General features: G+C 43.4%; 1 protein-coding gene across 15 annotated transcripts in view; it reads left to right on the forward strand.

The window, feature by feature from the left end:
• ZMIZ1 (zinc finger MIZ-type containing 1) overlaps positions 1-23,665 on the forward strand; it is a 377,100-nt gene that overhangs the window by 79,730 nt on the left and 273,705 nt on the right. For all 15 annotated transcript variants that reach the window (XM_083738291.1, XM_083738293.1, XM_083738280.1 and 12 more), the window contains exon 2: positions 6,093-6,210. The gene's annotated coding sequence lies outside the window, so the exon portion shown is untranslated. The remainder of the gene's footprint in view (positions 1-6,092; positions 6,211-23,665) is intronic.

Genomic DNA, 23,665 nt, shown 5'->3' on the forward strand with positions numbered 1-23,665 from the left:
AGTTCAAACAGAGCTCGGGCTGATGTAATTGTCATCACTTTTCCTCAGAATTGAAATGTTTTGGCTGAGTAAGATTGACATATGTATCACACTGCCTATAGCAGAATTGATATGTGTGCCACTCTGAAGGGTCGTGTTTTTGTTTTTGACACACAACAGCACTCAGTGTGTCCTGCTATTCTCAATGAATTTTGTCACACAGCTGTTTTCTACATCTCCCTGCTCTTGCTGAACGTTCATTTTGTGCAGCTTTTTTCTTTTCTTCTCCTTAATAACTGATTTCTTTTAGAATTCTTCCTCAGATCTACTGTTTGCTAATCTGTACACTCACATACACGCCTTGGAAGGCCTCTCCTCTTTCTGCTTCTGGCATTTTCCCGCCTTTTTGTAATTCTGTTTTCTGGATACAAACCGCTTTAATTCCTGCAGTTATCTTCAATGTTTATACTATTGTACAATGTTACTATAAACTTACGGTATTTATCATTATTGCCTGTATGGCAACATAGGATCAATTTTGTCTTCTGTTTTATATGCAGCCTGGCATTCCTAGATTAATTTTATTTTTTATATACACCTTTTATGTCACTGCTGTGGACTGTTATTAATGTCTGATGTCTTAAAGCAGAATTGAATGGGCCATTTTTTAATTTATTTTTCCTTATTGCTGTCTCTACATTCCCAGCTTGTTTTTGATTTGAGAACAAATTTGCATATGCTTCGTTGTACTATATAAATTTCTCCCACATCTCCTTAATAGTATATTTATACAATGCTCTCTTCTGCTTCCCTTCACTCTATTGTATGAATCTCCTACATTGTTTTTCCCTCCCCCCCTCACTCTTTTGATATATTTCCAAAACACAGTCTATCTTTTTTTATAAGCGCCCCCCCCATCTTCTGTCAGTTTTTCTTGGATTATTATTAGTGCCGGGTAACTAAACCAAAATCTAAAACATTTCTTCTAGCCATGTTTCTGCAGTATGTGTATGTGAACACCATTATGTACTCTTAAGAATACACAGTCTCTTTACTCCATTTATCAGTTACACACACCATTTCTCTCTTTTCCCCCTCCCCATGGGAAGTCTGTCCATTCGGAGGGCACCTGTTTTACTCAATTGAACATACTAAAATAATATTATCAAAAATGTAGATGAAAAGGTAGAAATCAGATTCTCAGAGGCTTAGTGAGGGCAGCTGGCCAGGCAGAGTGACACTGTTGCTGTTTTTAACTGACCCAGAACTCATAGCCTAATATACTGTATAGGATGTTGCATTGGATATTGCTGGTGAAGAAGAATATATATTTTTTTTATAAAAGTGACCACTCTTCAGTGCAATTGGATTTAGCAGCAGTCCCCTCGAAGGGCCATGACTGACCTGAATTCATCATAGTGCTTGTCTCTTGCAGTGAGTGAGGGGTGGCAGGGACGTGTAACATTGGTTGCCTGCCTTGGCGTAATTCGTAACAGCACCGAGCCTGTCAGTGCATCTGGTGTGAAGCTGAGGATACTTCGAATGGTGTCCTCAGTGATTTTGGAGTTCATTATTGCAAGAGGTTATGCTTCAGCTTTTCTTCTGAGCTGTGTGTTTATTTGGGGAGGGTTTTTAGTGCTACAGTGTAGGTGTAAGGGTTGATTTTAGTGGAATACACATATTTGGTATATTTTTAGTGACACATAAAAGCTGAAATGTTTTGTGAGCTGTTGTGAGCCTACAGGGGTGATGGTGGGCTATAAATCTGAATAAGGGAATCTTAAGTGCTGCCAAACCCACATTCAAAAAGCACCTGATTTAATTTTGGTTCTCTGGGTCCAAGCTCTGACCAGAAATTACCCTGCTCAGCATGAGCTCTAATGAAATCCTGGCTCATGCTGGTTTGGCTGCAGGCTCATTTTTGCTAATGGTATGGCTTAGGAAAATGATTGGACTAAACCCATTAGAAAAATTTACAGTTGCGGATCTTTGTAGGAGGATTGTGAACACAGCTGTCTTCTCTTCAATTATCGCTTAAATTTGATTAGATTGAACCTTTGGGTTCTCTTGTCATGCTTAACACACTGTTCTCTAATTTTTGTTTGCTTGCTTGTGGTACGCTGGGTGTCCGTGCATATAGGTGTGTAGCTTAACAAACTGAACTTCCATAGTCTTGCAAGTTGGTGGAAAATGGGTTGGTTTGTAGGGTACATCAAGCAGAACCTTCAACAAAATTATGCAGTGCTGTTCAGGACTCCTGCCAGTCCGTTCCATTATTCTCTGCTTCTCCCCGGCCCTCTATTTTCCATCTCCTCCAACAGTCAGTCAGCATTTCATGCTCACTAAGCATGCTCAGTTCTCCTTGGACTGTTTCCAATTGAGGGAGGGGTTTCTCCCCTAAAGGTTTTGGGTGTGGGTGGTGCTGTTTTGGCTTCATAAAGACTGCATCAGAGAACAGAGTTCGCACTATGGCACAATGTAAAATGTCTCAGCATAGTGTAATTCAGTGTGCACGGCCCCAAACACTGAATTCCATCACGCCCTCCCAGTTTGTCATTCCCACCCAACCAAGCCAATAAGCATTATATTGCTATTGCACATACCTGGACTTCACTTCGCAAGAGACACCACAGCATAGCTCTCAACGTTTCCCTTTTTTAAAGGGAAATTCCCTTATTCCGAATAGGATTCCTTGCAAGAAAAGGGAAAAGTTGACAGCTATGCACCACAGTCTCATGTATAGGTGGGTGATGGCATTTTGGCTGCAAAGTAACTGACACTTGGAGAATTGAGGTCACTTTATGTATATATGATGGTGTGTGGCCAGCCCTTTAATTCATATCACATTTGATTTTACCATTTATAGTTTATGTTGCTTGGATCTAAATTGTGGGTGTTGTTTAACAGAATCATCTTTATTCTGACCCAGGTTTTCAACACTAAATAGAAAAGGGTGACTACTTTGTCAAGGCATATCTGCATGACAAACTTAACCTAGTTTAATAATCCCTTGTCATGGCTGGATCACTTCCTATTGAGATTTAGGCTTTCAGAGGCTTTTTTTTCTCCATAGAGGTGGGGGACCCAGAGGTTGATAGTTCTAATTGGTTTGCAGATATAGTGGTACCTCAGTTTACGAACTTAATCTGTCCCTGAAGCCCATTCTTAAACCAGATCCATTCTTAAACCGAGCCGCACTTTCCCTAATGAGGCCTCACGCCGCCGGTGCCCTTCCACCATTCAGTTTCCGTTTGTAGACCGAGGTAAAGTTTGCAAACCAGAACACTATTTCCAGTTTTGTGGAGTTCGTAAACTGAATGGTTCATAAACAGGACTGTTTGTAAACTGAGGTACCACCGTATCTCTCTGGGATTTTCTAGCCCAGTGCTTCTCAAAGAGCCTAGGACTTGCCGATCAGAAGGTCGGCGGTTCAGATCTCCGCAACGGGGTGAGCTCCTGTTGCTTGGTCCCTGCTCCTGCTAGCAGTTTGAAAGCACGTCAAAGTGCAAGTAGATAAATAGTTACTGCTCCAGTGGGAAGGTAAACAGTGTTTCCATGCGCTGCTCTGGTTCGCCAGAAGGGCTTAGTCATGCTGGCCACATGATCTGGAAGCTGGAAGCCAGCTCCCTCGGCCAATAAAGCGAGATGAGCGCCGCAACGCCAGAGTCAGCCACGACTGGACCTAATGGTCAGGGGTCCCTTTACCTTTACCTTTACCACCCTATACCCTGAGGTCTCAGGGCGGTTCACAGAAAAGTTCGACATAAAAACCCCAATATATAGAATCAAAATAAAAACAGCAACCCCCCCCCCCAAAGAGCCACATTTTAAAATGGCATAGAATGTCACTCAGATCAACCAAAGGCCTGGTTAAAAAGGAATGTTTTTGCCTGGTGCCTAAAGGTGTATAATGAAGGCACCAGGCGAACTTCCCTGGGGAGAGCATTCCACAGACTGGGAGCCACTGCAGAGAAGAACCGTCTTCAAAGACAGCCCTACATATAACACATTGCAATAATCTAACCTTCTTCTATGTTATCTGTTGTGATGGACTCCCAGCTATTTTCCCCAATGTACCAGGGGTCTGTCTGTCTGACTCCAAGTGCAAAAGCTGAGGCCACTGAAGAGAATCTTGGGCTGGGGTTGGGGTGTTGCCGTGGGTGAGGGTTGTTGCTGTTATTGATATTAAGTTTGTGTTTCTTTGTTTTAGATCTTATTATGATTGATGTGGAAATTGTTTTATTTGGTTGGGTACTTTGAGGCATTTTATTTCTTGTTTATGACTACTTTTGTTAGGTTTGAATTATGCAGTTTTTTCGTGTCATAAGCCACCTCTAGCATGGTTTTAACTCTGGAAGAACAATTACTTTGTGCTGACTCCATTGCATCCTCCTTGTGCCATACAGCAGAGTTATCTCTGGTGGTGCCGAGCCTTTTACATGCTGGCCCAAAGGCACCTGTGGAACTGACAGCGGCCCACTGTGTTTTTTTGTGTGTGAAGCATTTCAGGTTGCTTAAATATGCCCCAACGGTGATTCTGTTGATGAACCTTGAAAGGTATCCAGAACACCGTTTGATCCAGTTTGGTTGGATGAGTTACATTCGGTGCAGCTCAAGGTTGTGGACGAGGGGCTTGGATGAATATGGGTGACTACTTGTATTCTTGATCCTTGATCCTCATAACTGATAAAATTGAGTAGGGGATGGAGGCAGCTGTTTAAACCAAGGAGATGATGATTGCCCTGAATGGTTGTGCAGATTAGTTCCAGGGACAAAGACCAAATGTATGGGCAGCAGTGACTGTGGCAGAAGGAGGCCCCATTCTGAGGGAAGCCCACTGAGGGATTCCCAAATGCCTGTAGTGGACACTGGTTCTATGGATTACTGGAACCATATTTGTGAAGTGATGAGAATATTTGTGATGTGTTGTAAGGATGCTTAGTAGGTTGTATCTTTCCTCTCTTTTTGTTCTCTGATAGATGGGAGACCAACACTGCAATCCTAGCCCTATTTACCTGGGAGTAAGCCCCACCAAATTCCATGGGACACATTTCTAAGTAGACAAGGTTAGGATTGTGCTGTAAAACCTACAAATGTTGAGGCACTTTAGATTTAACTAGCACAGCAATTATAAACTGGCTCTGCCACCTAGGTATCTCTGTAATTTTTCTGTCTAAGGTCATGGGAGACTTCATCATAATATCGCCTAAAGCATCTTAGTGTTATAACAGTTTAATTGAGAGGGATGTATCACTGATTACACTGTCTGTCTCGGCTCTTTTATTTGCATTTTTATTATGTCAACACTGGTCAGGTTGGGAAAGTTGAGTTGCCATTTTGTTCATTGGTTGGGGTGCTGCGTTTGGACTGGTCAGATATTGGTGAGACTCTCCCTGGGTGGCCTTAAGGAAGAAGCCACCATTACTCAGCGTCAGTTCCCCATCTGTAAAATCAGAATATTAATCACTTACCTCTTAAGGTTTTGGCAGGGATGACTAAGAGAATGGTCATAAAGCACTTTGCATATATGTGTAATCCCTCAACTCATGAAGCAAGTCCTCAGCTCACATAGGGATTACATTCTGGGGGTTGTGCCTAAAGCCAGAATTGCATATAGTCAAAACACAATGGGTGCAATGGCAGGTGTGATTGCCAAAGTCTTTTTCCTCCTGGACCCCTACCCCCTTTCCACCCGCTCTATCTATCTATCTATCTATCTATCTATCTATCTATCTATTGCGTAAAGTTAAATGTTCACAAGTTAAATGCACGTGTTGAGGGTTCTCTCTCTCTCTCTCTCTCTCTCTCTCTCTCTCTCTCTGTGTGTGTGTGTGTGTGTGTGTACAGAGGTAAGACATTTGTTAAGGTACTTCTACAACAATTAGCTAACTGAAATTAGGTCTTGAAGATGCATACAACTTTAAATAGTTCAATCTAAAATGCGTTCAAATGTGTGTTATCGATACAGTAATAAGATAGGATCTTTGCAGTATTGAGTCCCAGCCTATGTTGTGTTATCATTGTTTCCATTTTTAGTGGTTATCATATGCTCCATCAAAAGACCTGAAAAGGGATAACTAACTACTTTGTTTTTCCCCTTATGTTTCTATTAGGAAAAACCTTGTGCATTGTGGATTCAGGCATCGCTTCCAGCTCCCTTCCACCTTTTCTCCCTGTTTGTTAAGAGCTCCTGTAAGCTAATTGATGGTGACCTCTTCAGAGAGTTAAAAGGTAATTATTTGCCCGTTTAGGTGTTCTGCCTGTTAAGTTTCTTCCTGTTAAGTTTTCTCATGGGGCAGGGAAGAGCAATGGATGAGGTCTAGATTAGTTTGTCTGTGCAGAAATTTTTATTCATACGTCACTTCTGAGCTTACATTAATTGCTGTCCCTCCCTTTACAATGTTTAATGTTTTTTATGTATTAGGAGGCAGTGCTCTTGATACATTTTGTACACACATTCCAGTTTGTATTCCTTGCATGGACAGCATTCCTTTCAAGGGCTAGGAGAGACATAATGCTGGGAGATCATTCAGAATCATGTGGTTCCTGCTCTCCTCTTCTCCTCTCCAGCAAAATATTTTCTCTGCTGGTTCTAACTAGATGCCCTTAACTAGCTTCCAATCCTAGCTAAGGGGGACCCTGGTGAACATTTTTCATGGTTAGCTGAGATGCTGATGTAAATCTTAAGTGGAAGAGAGGCACTTAGTGGAACGGGCTACCTCTTACCAAAGCCTGCTCCCAATATCTTAAGCAGGGTGGTGAGTAGTGGTAGTTATTACTTCAGTTTGCATGCTACGTTTCCACGCAAATCTTCCAAAAGAGACTCACAAAAACATCAGCAGCCATACAACAACAAAACGAATACAATATTATAGTGAATAGTCTTATACCAACTCACTTCAAAACATATAACATCCAAATATACAGTTCATTTTTATTGATTAGAAACAGAATCATATAACAAAATAACACTGCCTTCCAAAATATTTGGTCCAGAATAAACTCATCAAACTTTTTCTCATAAAACTATACCCCCCTTCACATATATTTGAAGGTCAAGGAAGGCCCACTAAATATCTTTACATTTATTCAGAATTTCTCTTTTTATACAAGTCATTTTCTCATTGGTGGCAAATTCCTTAAAAAATATTTGCTTCAGGATTTGTAAAGAAAAAGTCGTGTTTTTCTTTAGACATGTGATAGGGCAACTTATTTTCCCTTTAATACTTTGCAAGGTCAGCAAATCAAACTTTGAATTATGAGTAGTGGGATCTTCTGCTGATACTTACATCTTCATAGATGTAACCACAATTTATAGAACCACAATTTATAGAAGTTAAAATGCGAAAAGCAATCAGCAAAATAAAACATTACAAACAAAATTCAATTACAAAAAGACAAGCAGAATAATTAGCAGCAAAGCAAATATTATCTGAAACGAAAGAACAACTTTACACGTATAAGTTAAACACAAAAATACGAAAAAGAAATCCAGGTATAAAGTATCATTAGCAACTAGACAAAATAACTGAGCAGAAACTACAACCTACTCCTGCCCCAGAGTAACATATTCCAAACACATCCTTAGCATTCTCTTACATACAGTGCACACTCTCAACAGTCACAGACTGTTTCCTCTACTAGCCGCTGACATGGATTGCGAATGCATGTAAAGTGAGCTAATAATTATTTTTGTTGGCTATTTAACTATGGTGCACTTAATTTCCGTAGCTAACCCACCCATTTATCATTGCCGTCCTTCTCCACTTTGCCCCTCTGAAGCCTTTGCAGGCTCTTAGCTGCAGATGTGCTTCTGTCTGCAAGTGTATGGCGTTCCCATTTTGTAGGCAAGATGTGTATTTTATGCCTGATTATACTGGGCAGGTGTTTTTTTTTGTGTTCTCAAGGGTACCAGAGGGGAATCCTGGATTTGACACTTGGTTTTCCACAAGGGTCCTTCTGAAAATCCTGTCCATAATCCTTTCCAAGCATTAAAAAGCATTCCTTTTAACCGTTTGCAATATTGGGAAGGAAAGAGCAACACTTCTGGTAATAAGGGAAGTAATTTGTAATTGTGTACTTTTGGTAGGATATATATATATATATTAAGTACCATATAGAATAAATATTATTACCACCCCAACACACTTTGGGTGTCAAGTTGCTTAGAAGTAGCTGAATATGGAAAAGTCTTTCCTGCTTGGTTCACAGTGGAGAAGATGGGAAGTGAGGAAAAATATTATTCAGCCTCTTATAGCTGGTCATTTGTGTACTAGAAGAGAGCACCAGGCTTTATAGGACTAGCCCTTCTTTGAGAAGCACTTGGGAACCAGCTGGCCAATTGAAGGCTTCTTCCAGAGCCAACTGGATTTCCCTGAAGCTCATGCCATGTAATTACCTGTCTGTTGCTTTGTCTCTTACTTCCTTATGCAAGAATGTGTGCCAAATTTGCAGGGGACTTAATCTGCAGAGAGAGAGAGAGAGAGAGAGAGAGAGAGAGAGAGAGAGAAGGGAAATATGTCCCTCCCTTTCTCACACTCTTAAAACGAAAACAAAAAAAGCACCCACCACCCAACTGATCCCCAAAGTCTTGACTAAAAATACAAGGTTCTTTCTGCTTTAGTCAGGTAGTCCATGAACCACAGAGACTGGAAGGAGCTGAAAAGGTTTGGGAGGAAAGGGAGGGAAAATGCTGATCTGAAGGAGCAAATTTGTAAGACTGAAATTCATTCAGACTGGAGCTGTGTCTGGAATTGGTAACTAGATGAGTGAGTGTGCATGTCTGGGCTGATCTGCGTACCTGGGTGGCAGCTCTTGCAAAAATCTAGCATCACCAGGAGAGTTCATTTCTAGTTCTTGGGTCCTTTGAAGCTGCCGCAAAAATCATGCAGGTGAGACTATCCACGCTTTTGAGCTTCTGGTGCCTGGTCTACTAGTTTTTCTAACCAGGGTCCCTCCAGTTCTCTGGCATTCTGACAATACCGCTTATTTGAAATCCTATATACAACTAGCAAGTTCATTGTTCAAGTGAGGATTCTTATGTAGCCAAAGTGGCTAGGGATGCAGAGAGGAATTAGCAGTTCACAAAACAATATACAACCTGAGATCTTTCAAAATTTGCGCTTTTCCAAATTTTGCAGTGCGGTTCTCCAATCAAAAAGTGTGTGCTAGAAATCATGTATTAGGGGAAAGTGCACATAAGAATCCATGTATTGCACATACACAGTGCAATAGATTATGGGGAAGTGTGTATAGGAGAAATATAGCCTAAAAGGCTGGTGCATTTTCAGGTCAGCTTTTTAAACAAAACAATTGCAGACTGATTGATTGAGCAGGGATATAAGTAAGGTGGGGGACGCGGGTGGCGCTGTGGGTAAAACCTCAGTGCCTAGAACTTGCCGATCGCATGGTCGGCGGTTCAAATCCCTGTGGCGGGGTGAGCTCCCGTCGTTCGGTCCCAGCTCCTGCCCACCTAGCAGTTCGAAAGCACCCCCAAGTGCAAGTAGATAAATAGATACCGCTTTATAGCAGGAAGGTAACGGCATTTCCGTGCGCTGCGCTGGTGCTGGCTCGCCAGAGCAGCTTCGTCACGCTGGCCACGTGACCCGGAAGTGTCTTTGGACAGCGCTGGCTCCCGGCCTCTTAAGCGAGATGAGCACGCAACCCCAGAGTCAGACACGACTGGCCCATATGGGCAGGGGTACCTTTACCTTTATAAGTAAGGTGGTCCGTGAGATACCCTGGATCCCAGTTGTTAAGGGCCTTCTAAATAAATGCAAGAACCATGAGCCTGGCCTGGTAGCATAGGGGCAGCCTGTGCAAGCTTTTGGGCACCATCGTTGTGTGCTGGCAATAGACCAGGCATAGGCAAACCCGGCCCTCCAGATGTTTGGGACTACAACTCCCATCATCCCTGACCACTAGTCCTGTTAGCTAGGGATGGTGGGAATTGTAGTCCCAAAACATCTGGAGGGCCGGAGTTTGCCTATGCCTGCAATAGACTCTTCATATCTAGCCACAACGTTTTGCATCAGCTCCCCTTCCCCCCAGCACATTGCAAAAAGCCTTGAGGCTACCAATGCAGGAATCACCATGGCCATAATTGGCATGCCAAAACAGCACTTCTAGTCACCAAGTCTACCTGAGCCTCCAGCGACAAAGATGGCTCAAGGGGGATGCCTAAACTGCCCAACTAGAATATGGACTGTCCACTCTCCCAGACACAGGATCCACCAATCCACAGTGCCTCCATTTCCCCAGGGTTCAAGCTCAGTTTTCCGGCCCTCATCCAGTTCACCACTGTTTGCAGACTATGGTCCACATCATGTACAGTCTCTCCTGACCCAGATGTTATGGAGAAGCAGAGCTCTATGTCAGCATTGTATTGTATTGTGGCGGTGGCGTGTGTGTGTGTGTGTGTGTGTGGAGAATCTGAAGGAGCAGGCAGCAGAAACCTCTTGAGACATTTGGCTGAGCTCCTGGGGTTCCATAGCGCACATATGAGCAAGAAGCAGCCCTATGGCCACATCTTCCCTCAGCGTAATCTGAAAAATGGTGGCTGTGGGTGAGAGAGGTGGCAGAGATGAAGGGAGAAGTGGCAGAGAGTGAAAAGGGCTGATCCTGCCCAGTGCTTGTATGTAGCACTCTACCAACTGACAGATTACCCCCTGAAAAAATATGGCCCTTGATGAAGACAAGGGTGCCAGTCCCTGTCACAGGATGATCTGGGAAACAGGTGGCATATGCAGGGGACTTAAATGTATCCGTACTCTATTAGGAAGGACATTTACCATTTTTACCATCATAAGTACTTTGTTCAGAATTTTAAAAAATCACTATCTTTCACTTTTTTAAAACACAAATGAAGTTTTTTCTTCTTAACCTTTGTTTATATCTCTGCAATCTCCAAACTGAAAGGTGATACTGCTTCTAGCTAACATATTTTAGGTGTGTGACACTCTGGTATGTTAAGCAGTGTCTCTAATAACTTATCTTTTGGTGTGGTAAGCCTGCTTTGTTTGTGTTTTTCTGTGCTGTTACATAAATCAAGTGCAGCGTTCCAAAAGCTTAGAGCAGTCTTTCAGCAGTATATTTACTTAGTGTTTGGATTTTATTTTAAACCAAACCTTTGAGATACGTTTGAAGTTGAAATTCCTAATTGGGCAAGCACAAACCATTTCTGAGGGCACTTGCAGCAACGTAGGGCTGTCTTCTCAGTGATCATTTGCCGATAAGAACAAATATTTATGCGTGAGTTGGGTGTGCGGTTTAAGGTCACCATTATGTATAGACAGCTAGCATTTGCATTGTGTTTTCTCTACAAAGTGAAACTTGTAAAAACTTGTAAAATTCAGAATTCAAGCCTGATAGAAATTCCACAAGCATCACCATAAGATTAGCCTTGCTGCATATGGGAAGTACCATATAAGCTTTGCTAAGATCCTTGGCAAATTTCAGTCCCTTGCCGTGACCTAGTTATTTCGTTGCTTTCCATTGCTAAGAATGTGATATGTATTTTTCCTTTGCTGCTCATCTTTAAAATTAGGGATGTATGGCACCACCCCCACAAGCCAAATATTTCACTAGTCTTCTTGGTTTTCTTTTTTTGCTTACCTTTTAAATTCCTGAAAGGTTTCATCTAAGCAGGAGTCTCCAAATTTGACTCAAAAACACTTTAGCTAAAGCTGGTGGCATTTTCTATTGAGAGTGATCCACAGATCACTAGACTGCCATTCTCCTGCACCTACTAACACAGGGGTCCCCAAACTAAGGCCCGCGGGCCGGATAAGGCCCGAGGGACTCGTTCATCTGGCCCACGGCGACTGCCGCTGCCTGATCTTACCGGTGCTGCGCTGTCCACTTCTGGGTCAGAGGAGCACCGGAAATAGCTTGTGCATATGCGCAAGCATTATTTCCGGTGTACATTTGGGTCGGAAGAGGCCCATGCACATGCACACAAGCTATTTCCAGTGCTCCTCCGACCTGGAAGTGCACCGGAAATAGTGTGTGCGCACGCGTATGGGCACGTGCTCCCCCGCCCTCCGGCCCACCGGACCGGCACTGGAGACACCAGCCCAAGGCGCAGTAAGTTTGCTGACCCGTGTACTAACAGGTATAAGCGTAACTGTGGTTAACAAGATGATGAGCTCTGAGCTGGGAAGTCCCTGGTCAAAACCTTACTTGGATGCAAATGTACCAGGTGGCCTTGGATAAAAGCAGCTGTTGACCCAATTCACACACAATGCTAAGGTAAATCATGCCTTAGCAAGAACTAGCAAATGTGTAGGCTCCCAAAATGAAGGTTGTGACTACTGCACCCTTTCCCCCTCCTGCTGCAACTATGTTATCCAAGGCTAAGCTATGGTTAGTCTTAGACTTATGCTCTAACCCAATCTTGTGTTTTGTCTCATTCCAGACATACATATCATGAGCAGGAAGCCAAAGTTTATTCTTTGTTCATATCTCCTGGTTTGTTATGGAGAGACAAACTATTAGTTGCTAATCTATATACCATGGCTTCCCTCCAGACACAGAGTGGTCTGTTTTCCTGAGGTTGCACTGAGCCTCAGCAAGGCATTTCACTGCTTTCTGAATACCTCTGGGGCTCAGTACAGTAGGGGGTGAGCCCATTCCCCTTTCAGCTGAAGAGTAAAGTAGGGAGAGACTTTCCCTTGTGGTTGTACTGGGCCCTGGCCATGTTGGAATGCCTCCAAAGCTCAGTGCCCACCTTGAATACTGGAGGCAGCGTGAGTGGCGAACACAGGCCTTGGTCAGCTCCCAAAGCCAGCCATAATTTGCAGCACTTTGCTTAGAAGTCTATAGATTACTAAGATAATGTTTGTAGCTTTTGCAATTGCAATGTATCATATGCTTTTTTGTTAATGAATTAGAAGTGTAGATCTGTATAAGTGTCCTGTGGTGTGTGTGGATATAGATCACACCACTACAAACAGTGTCTACCCCGAATCCATGACTAGGGAAAACAAAACTGTGGAGATTAAATGGGCAAGTTTCTTTTCTTTTATCACTTATAGAGGTCTGTCTTGATTATTCTTTATTGCCAGTACAAGATAAATATGCAGTTCTGGTGGAATCTGCAGGGTGAAAAACATCACTCCATCTGTGGTCTACATATGAGCTGGAGAAGTTTGTGTACTTAAGTTGCCTGCTTTGTTCTTTATAGGAGAGGGATCACAGGAAGGGAATAATGTGTATGTCCATCATCTGTCCCCAGTTACTCTCATCAATTTGTGACACAACAACTCCTATAGCATGGGAACGGAGAAAGAGAGAAATAATTTCTTAATCCTGCTGCTGACATGATATGTCATTTTGTAACGAGATGCCAGCAGTGCTGAATTCAAAGGCAGCAACTGAGTTTTGTTCACCATTTAAGTCGCCTGGCTTGAGCCCCCCATAGTTTCCTAAATTCTACTGTGTGGTTTTTCATTTGTGATACAGAGTTTATAGCCATTTCCTTGTATAAAAGCACTACCATGAAAGAAGTGGTCATAGTTTCTTGGTGAGTAACCTCCAATTTTTCGCACATCAAAAAAATAAAAGAATGTAGGAGGCCTCTTTTAGGATTCCACCCCCCCCCCACACTTTATTATTTACTTTCAGAGAGCATGAGGGCAGTTCATATGGGATTTTCAGTGGTCTCCTATCCAGGCACCAGGTCAGTCATGCTACAGCAGTGGGTACTCCTGGGATATGCAGAGTAAAAAAATAAAAGAGTTTTTTTAAAACACCTCTGCTTTAGGCATGACAATGTCATAAAGCCAGCACTGGTTAAAGTGTTTGATCAATCAGAAGTTCAGTGAGTTGCTTTGGGTAAGCTCCTGTCTCTTGACCTGTTGTATTTCACAGGGTTGCTAGCATAACATGGGATAAGACCTGTTTCAGGCAGGGGTATCGCTAACCTGTTGCCCTCCAGATGTTGGACTAAAACTCCCATCATCCTTGAACTCTGGTCATGCTGGCTGGGACTGATGGAGTCCAACATCTAGATCAGGCTTCCTCAAACTCGGCCCTCCAGATGGTTTGAGACTACAATTCCCATCACCCCTGACCACTGGTCCTGCTAGCTAGGGATCATGGGAGTTGTAGCCCAAAAACATCTGGAGGGCCGAGTTTGAGGAAGCCTGATCTAGATGACCATAGATTGGCTACCTCTGGTCTAAGAAACAAAACTGAATCGGGAAGTTCACATATTCCTCTGCCATGGAAGACAGCCACCTCCCGTCTCCACTTCCTGTCTGAAATATGACAGTAACAAACTTTACCTACCTTACAGCGTTATTGGAAGGATTACAACGCAATACTGTATGCGAAGTTTCTTGAACATTCAAAAGCATTTACCCATATACCTTAAGCATTGTCTCTTCACTAGAAATATATACCACCTTTCATGTAAGTATCTCTGTGTGTACATCACATTAAAAACTCCAAAGATGTACAGTGAAACAACAAATGGGGAAACAATGATCAGAAAAAATGTCTGCGTGAAACATTTTTATAACCTGCGGTATGTTGGGATAAACTGCTAGGAAAGATGGGTGGGATACAAATGCAACAGATAGAGAGAGCTTCTGATGTTTTTTTTCTGGATTCATAGATGTGCTGGTGCAGAGCCAATGCTAGTTTCCTTTTAACTGCAGCTATGAGGTTGGGAATGAGCCGCAGGAGTATGAGCTCCTTCTCTTTCTTCCCCTTCCCTCGCAAACACAAGTAAAGGACACATCAGTATTTATATTTGCCAAGGCTAAGACCAGATTGGGCTTCCATTTAAGTAGGATTCAAAGGCATGGTTTAATACTAGTTTTGAATCCTAGTTCAATGGGACTCCTGGTTATCCTAGGAGCTAATGTTGATACCAATGTATCCTGTAACCACAGTTAAGAAGGAGCCACTGCTAACACTTGTTGTGGCCTTAAAATTGTCTAACTTGCTGTTTGGGAGAAGCTGGCCTAGGCTGTCTCTAGAGGAACAGGATAAGGTTGCATCTGCTTGGGAATATTCCCATGGTACTGCACTATATAAAGTCTTCTGAGACAAGCGTGATACTGCACTATAAAGACTTTAAAGTGCAGTACCATGCGTGTCTCATCAGAATGTCCCATTGTAGAGCATATTACCTTAGAAAGTGTTTGTTAAGTCTGCAGCCATGCCAAAACAACACTGTTGTCCTTACACTGATGCAACACTGGCGTAACTTAGTCATCATCCTACACATGCTCACCGCAAAAGCCGAGAGAAAACTGCTGCTACAAAAAGCACAGACTCAAACAACAAAGGCCACACCCTGTGGCAACACTGCTGGAACAGCAGCAGGCTGAAACAACTGCTGCCTCCATGGGAACATTCCTGGTGCCCCCCAGTCATGGGCTGGCATGACAATGTTGGCACTGTATGAGGCAGCTAATGTAGGAGCCAATATACTCACAGGGATAGGATTTATCCCAGTCCCATTTCACACGTAACACATATCCCACTAGGCACAGCAAAATCGCAGTGCCCTGCATAACAGAAACTGCCATGGCACAGGCAGCATGAACTCAGTGACTGAGAGCAAAGGACAACACCTGCATGACCTCTTTTGACACGCAGATCTGAGGCCAAGCTGTTCTTCTCCAAGTGAAGGTACATGTAAGGGTATGGCAAGTTGAAGCAGTGGTTGGGACAGGGTGCCTGGCATTCAGCCACAGTTTGCTTACATACCAGTGAGAGTGCATCCCCACCCTTGGTCTCCATTGTGGGAAAAACATATCCCAGCTGTTTGCTTGTTTCACTCATTCCAGGGATAGCTCACCTGTGTGCAATACCCATTCAGCATGTTTGCCACACTTTTTGCACATTGTAGTGTCGGGGAAAAGAGATATAGGAGACTTTTGAAGCCACAATACCTTGAAGCATAGAATTCTGTCTTCCTTTCTTTGTCTATGAGGGGTCCCAGCAACCAATTCTCCCTTGTGTCATGTTGGGAAGGTGCAATGCTGACCACTGCTGGGGTAGCCTAGAAAAAAAAACAGTCATGTGCTGTCTATATAGATACACCATATTTTTCGCCCTATAGGACGCACTTTTTCCTCTCCACAAATGAAGGGGAAATGTGTGTGCGTCCTATGGGGCGAATGCAGGCTTTTGCTGAAGCCTAGAGAGCAAGAGGGGTCGGTGCGCACCGACCCCTCTCGCTCTCCAGGCTTCAGGAAGCTATCTGCAAGCCTTGGGAGCCTGCGGGAGTTCCCGCCGGGCTCCTAAGGTTTGCAGACAGCAGCCTGCAGCCCGAAACCCGGGGAGCGCAGCAGAGCGCACCCCGGGCTTCGGGCAGCTCTCCACAAGCCTTGGGAGCCTGGCGAGAGTTCCTGCTGGGCTTCCCAGGCTTGCAGATAGCAGCCTACATCCCAAAGCCTGAGGCGCGCTGAGCAGTGCGCCCCGGGCTTCGGGCAGATACCTGCAAGCCTGGGGAGCCCAGCGGGAACTTCCCGCAGGGCTCCCAAGGCTTGCGGATAGCAGCCTGTTCTGGGGGCTGGGGTCGGGGAAAGCTCGGGCTTTCCTCGCCCCAGCCCCGCGCCTGGGGGGGAAATAATTTTTTTTCATTATTCCCCCCCCCAAAAAAAAACCTAGGTGCGCCCTATGGGCCAGTGCACCCTATAGGGCGAAAAATACGGTATATATCACACACCCATACGTACACTGTTTAGATAGGAGTTCAAGTCAAATCACCTCTTGGCTTTAATAGAGTGTACATTACAAGTAGCCTTAACCTGTAACTGGCAAAATACTTAAGGAAAACATAAGCATTGTCAGTATGTAATAATTACTTTGAGTTTTGTTTTTCAAATATACAGCACATATCTATTTATTATGGGCACTTTAGAATTGATGGTGATAATTGGTGCAACTGTACCCAGGATTTGTGGAGGAGACTGGATGTTTGCTAGAAGGTTAGTAAATTACATTCTTGGAGAGAATTTGAAAGATAGATTTTCATTCATGCTTAGGATCAGATTCTGATGAGTCACTATATTCAGCAATGAACAGATATTCCATAGCTTAAAATGATATGAACATTAATTCCTCCATGAATTTGACTGCCATGGAAATATTTGAATTCCTTACTTTTTGGCTAGTAGGCTGGACCATATGCCTCTCATATAAAGTAGGAAGAAGCAAGCAGTCATTAAGCTTTGCTGCTATGGATTTGCCATACAACTACCTGTGGTAGCAAAATATGCAGACTCTCTTCAATTGAAGTTATCTGTTGTATCTCTCTCAATTTTTTACACTGTTTTCTTTGTAAAATATTGGAGGGTGTGCTTAAATTGATGTAACATTGAAGTGTGGAGACTCTGCCTAAATGAACTTGCCACCCTTATGTTCTTCTTGACACCTGCATTATCACTCCATAGATCATTGCCTGAGTACCCCGTGCCCTGCACACCATCACCATTATATTTTGTTTTAAGTTTCCCCAGCCTGCTACACTGATCAAAAAGCTGAGGATGTTTCTTTAGTGCTCACAAAAAACATAATTGCCCTATATTATATGTATCAACAGTTTAAAGTTCCAGATTTTTTCATTTTCCCCTTTTCAGAGAAGGAATTAAGGTGCTTACAGATGTTCTAGAAAGGCACCCAGACTTAACACCCATGACATGTAAACAGTAAACATGTTCTACCATCTGAGGTAGCACATGCTCACTTACACCTTGGGAGTCATCATTTACTGACACTTTATGCTAGTTTTTGCCAACCCAATCTTCCTCTGCAGGTTGGAGGAAGAATAGCATAGCCAGAAAAGTAGGCTGTAGACTCCCCCTTAACAACTAGTTCCCTTCCCTCCACCAGCAAGGTCACTTTGAGGAAGTCAAGCATAGCACTCCCCCTCCCAACATTTCCCAAAACAGACTGCCTGCAAGTCCCATTGTCACAGCCATCACTTCCATACCACTCCTTTGTAACTGGTCTGGCAAATGGGGCTTAAGAGTGCTGGGACTCAAGGGGCCTGATTGGGCCCTGACGCCCCCAGTTGCTGATCCCTAATGTAAGCAAAATGGGGGCCTCTGTTTTTATGGACAGCACATATAATGGATATTCTCTTTTTATAGAAATATGCCTCCTTTTCACTTCTGTTGCTTTTCCTGTTTTGAAAACAAATCCCAGGCTTCGGAGTTCAGACATGCAAATCGTTCAGCTCTACACACATTGGGTCCTTTTCTTCTCTCTGCCTCCCCCCGCCTCTCCCACATTGCGCTTGTGATCTGTGTTAATGCATTGATGGCACAGACTCTTGACTGCAAAGGGCTTGTACATTTTTAGGTCAGCTGTGGATTATGGCATCTTCCCTCTCATCACCCTAATAGCATTTGCATGCCGTCGTTGCTTGGTTTGAGAAGAAAAGAGGGGGAAGCTGGATGGAGGAAGCTTGAACACCACATTGGTAATAATAAAAAGGGATGATTGGAAGCGTGTGATCCATGGCTCACCAGTGTGTGATCCATGGCTCACCAGCGTCACATTAGTAGCATCCCTAAATCAAGAGCTCATTCATTTTAACCAGAGGTTAATTAATCAAACAAGAGTGCATAAAATTATAAGCAGCTTTTAATGAAGTGAAGCAGCATTATTAGCAGTAAGCAAAATGCAGGCTACATTCGTCTGAGGCACTTGCGGCTTGGAGTGGACCAGCAGTTTGCCATCGGCACTGGAAAGAAGTGATGGTGTCTTTTGGAAGCAACATGTGTCTTGCTCAGGGAGGTGTGCCATTTGTGTGGAAAGGAGAGAGGAAGCTTTAGGCTTTGTTTTCAGAATGTACACCTCTTCAGATAGCCCTGCGTATATGCAAATATTCTTTCTCTTGTGTGTGAATGGTTCTTAAAGACAACGTATCCATGTCTTATGTGCCTCTGTGTGTAGGGCATGATGCCCCTTGTCCATCTGGAGGAGAATGGAGGATGGCTCTTTATCAATCAGTCCCTAAGCTTCTCAAACAATTAGCCAGCTGGGGGGGCCAAGCTGGGAGGTAATATATCTCTTTAGCTTCAACTGCATGCTAGGTGGTGGACTGGGTTCAACACGCGAAGGCCCAAATGGTGTAGCCATGCAAACCTACCCTCTGCCTTGGCAGTGCTGAGCATTGTGGTTTGCTTCTCCCACCTTCAGGTAGGCTGGAGTGAAGCGGGAGTGGTGTTAAGTGGTGTGCATCATCATTCTGCTCATTCCCAGTAAGCCATATTTTATCTTTTACTTACTGTGACATGCAAACCAGCCCATAGTAATCAAAGTAGACCAGCTCTCTAGCTCTAGAAATATAATGACTTTTGTTTTGCATTATCCACACTCTGCCTTACAAGGACCGATGGCTGGGTACTGGAAAGGTGCCATGGTTTCTTTGTTTTTCCTTGTCTGGCTGCAATTTATTTTCTACACTGCTAGGTAATGCTGTGGAAGTTGGCCTACATTAGCCAGAATGCATTCCAGATTTATCTCTGCATCTGGAGATGTACGGTAAATGATAGTTTTGTTATTTTTGTGTGTGTCACTCACACCCTGGCATAAGGCAAAATTCTCTTGAAACTACTGTATAGTTGTGGAGAGGAAAATATGCCCTGCATTTTAGCTGCATTGTGTTTCCCTGAAATGTTTCCTACCATTTATTAAAACCTTTTGGGTCCTTGGTGCAGCCTTAACTTGATCCTACTGGCAAGGGCAGTTTGTAATGCTATTAGGCTACCCCAGCTCCACTAGCAAACCTACTGCTCTTTGTATGATGAAACACTCAAAAGCGGCCAGGCTGCTTCACACGTTACAATTTTTAAAAAATGGGTTTAGTGGCTACACAAAACTAGATTGTATTTTTCTAAAACTTAAGCATTTGAAACAGTCCCTTTCTTTGTGGCCTCCCTCTGGTTCTGACATCTCTGTCAGAGTGCCCAACTTCACCACCTGGGCTCATCAAGCTCTGACACACTCTTCCCATGCTTTCTGTGGATTGGGCCATTTCTTCCATGACATCTCCATGACAGTGTTCAAAATTAGCCAGGCACTGGCTTTCAGCCATTTGTGACCAAGTGAAGATCCCTGGGTGCCAGGATGGCACCTGACTTCTCCACCCTCTGGGGATCATTGAAACTGAGCTGTTTTCACTCACTGATGCCCCATCCTGTAGAATTCTATCAGTTATCTCTGGAACCAAATTGTCTTTTCTGTGCAGCCTGAGCAGGAGCAGTCACCATTAAGAAAAAGACGTCTGAATAGGCCAGTATATATGTGGACTGTCCCTGGATCAAGGAACATTTCTTCTTTAAGTTCTCAATGTTCTTAACCTAGCTCATGGTTGTCATCTGAACTAGCCAGATGTTTAACTGAGAATCAGTCAGTCCATCATTTGAAAAATAAGATTTTAGAGCCGTCTTGCCCCCAAATTAGACATTCCATTTTGGCAACTGTCACCTTTGTTTAAGGAACAATTTGGTGCCTAGCATATATATCTGAGTTTCTAAAGCTACTCCACAGGACTCATGACAGGAAGCCTGCACAACGTACTGTATTTTTTGCCCTATAGGACGCACTTTTTCCCCTCCAAAAATGAAGGGGAAATGTGTGTGCATCCTATGGGGTGAATGCAGGCTTTCGCTGAAGCCTGGAGAGCGAGAGGGGTCGGTGTGCACCGACCCCTCTCGCTCTCCAGGCTTCAGGAGAGCCGCAGCGCCAGCCCCACAAGGTCGGGGGACAGCGGGGAGGCGGCACGCATTTGACAGTGGAGAAGTCCACCGTGAAGCATTGAGTGAGTCCTTATTCCAGAAGGTCATTAACTCCCCCAAGCCTTTAAAATGAACCAGTCCCTTTCATGTGATCCCTCCGAACATCAGTTGCAGCATTAAACTGGGCAGAATGCAGAGTCTCTGAGGGCTGTGGTAATTCCCTCAGCATTCTCTGATATTAATGGTTTGCTATGGAAATAATTGGGCGGCCTTGGGGTGAGGAGTACACCATACAGTCCAGCCAACTGGAACTTGTACCCTCTTATGAGAGGCAAATTATATTCTTTGTGGAACTCTGAAATAATTACTGAGTTATTACTGAATTGTCATGCTTTAATGCCAGTCTGGAATAGAGACATTTAAAATTTACTTATGACTTGATTTAAAACAAGGCTTTTAAATGCATGACTCTTAACTGTTAATTTGCTCATAACAATCCCTTGGTATGCAAGGTCCTTTAAAACCCTGTAGGGATAAAGTTAATGCACATCTGTGAACTGTAGAAATATATCCAATCATGATTTGGCAGTAAGGTGCAAGTTGTGGCAATGAGTGGGGTCCCCTTTTTCTTACCCCCACCTCCAAATGCCAAGTTGCCTGTAGCTATTTAAAGTATTAAATTCCCAGGAGCAAAGAAAGCCCAAGTCCTCAAGCAGCTCAGGGTTTTAGGAGCTACTGCTGTCATAAAGATACTGATGCCTATCTTTCATTCTACCGGTGCTCCCGTTTACAAAATCTACGTTCGCATTCACACATGCATCCCTTGGTTTTTCGCCACTTGATTACTGTACATTTTATGTCCAGTAGGAGAATGTGTGAACTGATCCCATAGAAAAAGATTCCTGACCTCTTCATACATGCAGGTGTTCACTTAATGATGAAAATCCATGTGTGAATGAACTGTGTCTGAAAGCCTTAAATGAATGGAAGGGCATGCTGCTAATCCTCAGTACAGTTCCCAGTACACTTCATTTACACTTTCGAAAGTCAGCTTCCTCACGCCTATTTCCCTCATGTCTTTAAGATCTTATACTTAAGAGACAAGGACTGTCTGTATATTACCTGAAAGCAGTGTACATGTTTCTGAATGACAGCAGCCACAGGACACAAGAAAACATTTGGAAAAACAAGGGCTTCTGCCAGTTCTTCACAGGCCTAAACCACTATGGCAGACAGTGGGGCATTTTATAGTTGGCATGGTATCTGTATGACATGTGAAACTGCCTAATAAAGTGGTACCTCGGGTTACAGACGCTTCAGGTTACAGACTCCGCTAACCCAGAAATAGTACCTCAGGTTAAGAACTTTGTTTCAGGATGAGAACAGAAATCGTGCGGCGGCAGGCCCCATTAGCTAAAGTGGTGCTTCAGGTTAAGAACGGACCTCCAGAATGAATTAAGTTCTTAACCCGAGGTACCACTGTAATAAGTTTCACCCTTAGCAGCTCAGTATGACTGACAGCTGCTCTCCAGGATCCCAATAGCTCAGGTTCTGTTGAACTGGAATTGCTGAAGACTGAAGCAGTTGTAGGACCTTCTGAATGTAGAGCATGTGTTCAATCCCTAAGCTGTGAGCGTTGTATGTTGGCTGCAATGAATACTCATGAGTGTCTTCCATAATGAAGTTGGCACCAGCTAGCCACAAAGACCCTCACAGTGATGGAGTGCTTACAGATTCCAAGAAATGGGTACCTCAGTTGCCTACACAAGAGTTTGGAAATCTCTTCTCTTGGAGTGGAACAATGGCTAAATGTTTATCTGTGTGCCATGATTTTAATTTAGTAGGAATGGATAAGACTGATGTGGATGCCATATTTAAGAACTCCTTGAATTATTAGAACATCAGGAAGCAACCACCTGAGAGTCCCTCAGAAATGAGATGGTGGTTCAGGATACAGTCTTCACAGTTGTAGTTCCCCAACTTTGAGATACTTTCCTACCACTGAATCTAATCTCTCTTTGGCACTAGAAGACCTTAGCTTAACCCATTATGCATCTGATAACATAGTGTCCTGCCTGAAAAGCTCATGCTGGCACATCTTTCATCTGTAGGTGGACTCTGGGCTTCTTCAGTCACAGATTTGCCTCTGAGATTCTGTTGGGAGGTTGGGAACGGTTGGGAACAGCCTCAGCCTCAGACTTGCCTCTCCCACCTTCCTCTGCTTACTGCATGAGTAGAATGTATCATATGAAGCAGGAGAACTCTCATGAAGCAGGGATCTCACTCACTAAATAGTTTTTGAGCACTTCTCGTAATTTCCTGCTTATCAAAGGTTAGAATTTCACAATCTTGCTCTTGGTAGAATCCTTGGATCAAAATAGTACCTGGATGGGTTCTTGGTTATTTTCAGAAATATCTGTTTTTAGAGAGGGAGGAAATGAATGTATAGTTAAGAAAACCTTGCATATGTGTTTCAGATACATTTTTCAGGGTGAAGTCTCTTTATCTAACAGTGCTTTGAAAGAGTTTCATGCAAACCTTTGCCATTGTGTGAGGTGGATTAGGTTTCGTATGCATTCTTCCTTCCATAATAATAACCCAGGAATAATGGCTCTTGCCATAAGCTTTGTTTTGCTTGCCAGTGGTGATGGCTGTCACCGTTCTTCTCTCGACCAAGTCTGGATGTTGCAATGGGAGGAGGGGGCATGCACGCACACACACTCATGCCAAAAAATAATCTGGAATATGGTAGAACATTTTTGAAACTAGCAGATCAATGTCCTGATAAAGAGCGTGATAATAGGCATTAAACACGATTGCAGAAATACTACGAGTTGAGGCCAATGGGTAATCCATAATATTGATTAAATGCTTGGTTTCAGTACAAGTTTAGAAAAGCCAACACATCATTTTTATTTAGCTTTTAAATTGGTCCAAGCTTTCCTTGTCTTTTAATGTCTTCTATTTTTAAAGGGTTGGTT

Source organism: Podarcis gaigeae, assembly GCF_964106915.1.
Source record: "Podarcis gaigeae genome assembly, chromosome: 5".
NCBI classification, from domain to species: Eukaryota; Metazoa; Chordata; class Lepidosauria; order Squamata; family Lacertidae; genus Podarcis; species Podarcis gaigeae.